Source organism: Barbus barbus (assembly GCF_936440315.1).
Source record: "Barbus barbus genome assembly, chromosome: 36".
In the NCBI taxonomy this organism is placed as follows: Eukaryota; Metazoa; Chordata; class Actinopteri; order Cypriniformes; family Cyprinidae; genus Barbus; species Barbus barbus.
In genome coordinates this window covers 4,780,015-4,786,014 of record NC_136714.1, presented here as the reverse complement: position 1 = coordinate 4,786,014, position 6,000 = coordinate 4,780,015, and positions in this window count along the sequence as shown.

Genomic DNA, 6,000 nt, shown 5'->3' with positions numbered 1-6,000 from the left:
CACTGAAAATCATAAATCACCACCTGTACTTTTTGCTTGAACCTGCACACACACATCCACGTAAAAAAAAAATTGAAGGTCACAGGAATGTGCCCTCTTTCCATAGTTCACCTCTACATGTAAAAACTCCTGGAACATCCTCATGATGCATTTGAACCTCTGTTTTCCCTTTCTCACACTTGATGATATGGTGTACCCCTTGGGCATGTCCTGGGTCCTTTACAAATTTCACCAAAACAACACAGAAAGCAGCCAGACAGCATGTTCTTCAGGAAAAACATTAAATAAACACAAAATCTGTGTCATCGACTTGTGCGTACGTCTGACTGTGGAGAATCTCCAGTGTTTTTCACCATGGAAGTCCCACGGGCAAGGTACGCTAGTCGTTCTGCATCGTGACGTCTTGTTTATGCATTCTCCCAAAGAGCTGAGACGGCGGGACGGTGAGTTGAAGTGGACCGCGTAGCGCAGCACTTCACAAACGGGCTGTCAGCGCATGATAAATGGCATCATCACAGAAAAACCAAACAGCACCAGCGGTCCCTCCAACCAACCTTGCCCACATATTAACACATTTATTTATTTCTGTGCCGCCACGCCGTAAATAGGAATGTTTTAAAGCGGGGCAGACTCGGATGTCTGCGGGCGATAATGCTAGTCAGCAGCTATCCAAGTTCTGTCCACTTCTGCCATTTCTCGCTGGATGTGTGTTTCATTATTTAGAGCTGTTAGCGGTTGTTTGTATTGTACATGAGTTTAAGATGTTTTTATAAGCTCTTCTAGTAGGAGAAGTTCTTGAATAAAGAACCTCTTTTATGAATTGCATGGAAATACACAATTAAATTATGTTAGCATTTGTATTTTCTATTGTAAACTGACTGTTAAGATATTAGAAAAAATTATTCTTAAAATATATGCTGTACAATAATACCCTCAGAAGGCAGGTTTTCAGTTATTACATACAACAAGAATATACACTGAAAATTCTGATTTTTATTCAGAAATTGCTAGTAAATTTCAAACAGCTACAAAGAAATGGAATTACCACATATAATTAATCATAAAATTTTGGAAGAATTTTTATTTTTTTTGTTCTCCATGAATCTGTGTTTTAATATAGAACTTTGAAAAATAATTTATTACAGCACACAGCTATAAACTGGAATGAAATCAAAAGATCATTTGGCCTGAAAAATATGATAAGACAGTTTTACTTTATTTTCAAATCTCTGACCTTTAGGACACCTAGATGAGCCCCAGAGACTGATCCCCAGTGAAGACCCTGTCTCCAAGACGGCCATCGGGACAAGACCACCGGAACCAGATGAGTCCTTTGCACAATCTGATTCTGCTTTAGCCTAGATTTAAACTGCTGATTTTGTCTGGCCAGAGGAGAATGACACTATTTCGACAAACTATTTCCCCGTCTAAATACTGTAAAGCTGATATAAAGCCACTCAGCTTTATATCAAGCTGATGTAAAGCTGATTTGACACAATTTGCATTGTTAAAAGCGCTATACAAATAATACTGACTTGACTTGACTTTTAATTGGAGACGTTGGCATCTTGGGAAATCTGAGAACAGGTTTAGTCTAAAATTCTAGAAGAGACATGTGATTACTGTATGAGGGTCTGTTTCTGAAGGAAAAAAGCTTCAATCTGCTCTCCATTTAAAGTTTATAACAACTGAGATATGATTATTATTTCCTATTGTGAAGCGGGATGCAAGTTGGATCACTTCTGTGAGTTCCATCTCCAAGTATATGAGAGCACAAGTGCAGACTCAGGAAGACACACTGAAACATGAGGGAAGACTCCCAGACCAAGGATCCATTTAGTTCTCCCACAGTTGGTCCAGTGATCCTGACAACTGATGGATTGTTTTAGTTTTCCTTGTAAGTGGAGCAGAACTGGTGGAAAACATGTTGTTCTTTGTTACAAAAACAGAGACACCGAGAGAGGGAGTTCACACTTCTACAAACACATCTAGCGGTTAAATGAAGAGAGAGGGGAAAAAAAATAAAAAACACACACAAACGGGCAACATTTGTTGGAGTCCAGTACTAAGGAAAGCTACTTTGTACAACATCAGTCAAGCTACAAAAAAATTAGTAAGCTCCACAATTCACTAACTACAGTATCAATGGGGCAATATCTTTTTAATAACACAAATGATCATATTTAACACAACAGCACATTTTATGCAAGTAAAAAGAAAGCTAATGCATGTAGTGTTTGACTAAATATTTTACTACAAAAGACAAGATGTAGCGCAGGGCGCTCCAGGAACTAAGTGATGATTGAAATGAATCAGTGAATCTGTATTTTGAAAATTCATTACAGTCTGTTCAAATGAGCAGACTCATTTGACTGAATCAAACTTACTAATGGGTGATTTTAATAAAGTGTGTTTGATAATTGCCTCAGCACAGTCACTATCAAACACAATATAACTGATATAAAAATGGCTGCAGTGCAGTGACAAAGTGCACCCATTGAAAAAAAAAACAATTTCTTCAGAATATTAGGACAGAGATAGAGATATTAGATTGGCATTTCATGAATGTTAACAGATAAAAGACAATATATAGTGTATTTTTAACAAATGTCACTTGGGATGTACATTTTTGTAATAATTTACACAAGTATGTTAAACCAGTATGACTTGAGTTGTGTCACTGATTGTAAATGCATTCTTTTTCAGAATTTATAATGGTTGAAATTTCATAGAAAATGTATTTTTTTAATTGTCACCTTCACCATTACTACTATCCAAATAAAATGTTTCAATGTACCCCTACATGTTGAAAAAGTGCAAAACTCTTTAAGGAAGTGAGTACTAAAAGATTCCTGATTATATTGAGAAAAGTGATCATGGTAAATCAGTTTTACCGCGGTACACAGACTGCAGGCTGTGTGTGGGTGCGAGTGAGTGGCATCTGGTGGTGTCGCCGTGGCGACTGAGGCTCAGTTCTCAGGACCATCTGCTAATGCTGCGTGTCTGGCAGACAGGTCCATACAGGCCTCATCTATTATTGATGCACCTCTCAAAAACATATACACACATACACATGTGTTTCCGCAGTTAGGGAGTGTTTATGGGTACATCTGCACTGCACTTCATATGCCATCAAAGCCAAAACTGACATCGGCCATCTTTTCGGTTGCGTGGATGAGTCATAAAATAGAACTTTCTGGCTCCTCATCTCTCTTTACATGTAGATGAAAGCTGTATGTGTCATCTAAAATCATGCTGACACAAGTATCTAATCTCCTCTATGTTGAATATTAAAGGAATGTGGCAGGTTCAATACAAGTTGTGTCAATTATCACAAATTATTTTGATTCATTTGGATATCAGAATCAGAATCAGAATGAGCTTTATTGGCCAGGTATGTTAACACATACAAGGAATTTGTTGTAGTGACAGAAGCTCCACAGTGCAACAGAAAGACAGTAACAGAACAGGACACAGATAATAAAAGAATAATATCCAAATAGGCAATGTACAAAGCAGCAAAAACACAATATATAATATAGACAACTATGTATGTACAGGTCAAGTATGTGCAAATTAGAAATGAGAAATAAAAATAAAATAAGTGAGTGTGGAGAATGGATAATGTATTATAGTTGTGTGTTCCACGTTTATTGTTGAGTGTTCATGAGATGGATTGCATGAGGGAAGAAACTGTTCCTGTGTCTGGTCGTTCTGGTGCTCAGAGCTCTGTAGCGTCGACCAGACGGCAGCAGTTCAAAGAGGGAGTGTGCTGGATGTGAGGGGTCCAGAGTGATTTAACCAGCCCTTTTGCTCACTCTGGATAAGTACAGCTCTTGGAGAGTGGGGAGGGTTGTACCAATGATTCGCTCAGCAGTCCGGACTACCCTCCGTAGTCTTCTGAGGTCAGATTTGGTAGCTGAGCTGAACCAGACAGTTATTGAAGTGCAGAGGATGGATTCAATGATGGCGGAGTAGAATTGTTTCAGCAGATCCTGTGGCAGGTTGCTTCCTCAGCTGGCGAAGAAAGTACAACCTCTGCTGGGCCTTTCTGACAATGGAGTCTATGTGAATATCCCACTTCAGGTCCTGGGAGATGGTGGTGCCCAGGAATCTGAATGACTGCAGTCACAGTGCTGTTCATGATGGTGAGTGGGGGGAGAGCAGGGGGGTTTCTCCTGAAGTCCACCATCATCTCCACAGTTTTGAGCGTGTTAAGCTCCAGGTTGTTAAGACTGCACCAGACAGCCAGCTCCTTAACCTCCTGTCTGTAAGCAGACTCGTCACCGTCCTGGATGAGGCTGATCAGTGTGGTGTCGTCTGCGAACTTCAGGAGCTTGACAGAGGGGTCTTCAGAGGTGCAGTTGCTGATGTAGAGGGAGAAGAGCAGTGGGGAGAGTATGCAGCCCTGAGGAGCTCCAGTGCCGATGGTACGAGTGCTGGATGTGAATTTACCAAGCTTTACTAACTGCTGTCTGTCTGTCAGGAAGCTGGTGATCCACTGGCAGACGGAGGTGGGGACGGAGAGCTGGGTTAGTTTATTCTGAAGGGTTTCCGTGATGATGATGTTAAAAGCAGAGCTGAAGTCCACAAACAGGATCCTCACATAAGTCCCTGGTCTGTCCAGATGCTGCAGGGTGAAGTGCAGTCCCATGTTGACTGCATCATCCACAGACCTGTTTGCTCTGTAGGCAAACTGCAGGTGGTCGAATAAGGGTCAGATAATGCCCTTCAGATAAGCCAAAACCAGTCTTTCAAATGATTTCATGGCTACAGACGTTAGGGCCACAGGTCTGTAGTCATTAAGTCCAGTAATTTTGGGTTTCTTTGGGACGGGGATGATGTTGGAGCATTTGAAGCATTAGGGGACTTCGCACAGCTCCAGTGATCTGTTGAAGATCTGTGTGAAGATGGGGGCCAGCTGGACAGCACAGATTTTTAGGCAGGCTGGTGACACACCGTCTGGGCATTGGTGCTTTCCTTCTTTAGTTCTTCCTGAAGACCTGGCACACGTCATCTTCGCTGATTTGAATTGTTGAATTGCTGGAGGTGTCAATGGTTGTGTGGAGAGGTGTTCAGGGCGGGTGTGGGGTGATTTTTCAAAACGACAATGAAACTCGTTCAAGTCGTCTGCCAGGTGTTGATTCTCCAGAATACTGGGGGATGGTGTCTTGTGACTGGTGATATCCTTCATTCCTTTCCATACTGAAGCAGGATCACTGGAAGAGTATTTTTTTCCTTAGCTTGTCAGAATAGTTCCTCTTTGCCACTCTGATCTCCTTTTCCAGTGTGTATGTGGCCTGTTTGTACAAGACTTTATCCCCCTTTCTGTAAGCATCTTCTTTGGCCTGACGGAGCTGTCTGAGTTTTGCAGTGAACCATGGTTTGTCATTGTTGTAGATTAGATGAGTCCTGTTAGGAATGCACATATCCTCACAGAAACTGATATAAGATGTTACAGTCTCTGTGAGCTCATCCAGATCGATGGCAGCGGCTTCAAAAACAGTCCAATCAGTGAGAGAGAAACAGGCTTGTAAGTCCCGCTCTGTTTCATTAGTCCATCTTTTAACAGTTCTTAATACAGGCTTTGCAGATTTAAGTTTTTGCCTGTAGGTTGGAATAAGATGAACCAAACAGTGATCAGAGAGATTAACTCCATTAACTCCATAAAGTGCCTATCTTTATGAGCTAAGACCAAACATGCCTGAAAGCGCTTGTAAATAAGAGGACATGGCAACACTGTAAGAAGTACTCTCTAATGCAGCCTCCCGAGCATAAACAGCTGCACGTCTATCAGTGGTAGTTTAGTTAAAATTGATGGACAAAAAGAGTCTTTAGTCAAAAAAATGACAGATAACAAATGGCTAAACTTTTATTCACTCCTGCAAGATGACAGAATGTTGCTATGGTTACAAATGCGGGAGTGAGTGCTGTTCAGTACACACATGGAACAATAATTTACGGGACTCACTCCCGCATTTAAATGCGGTTGTCACTCCT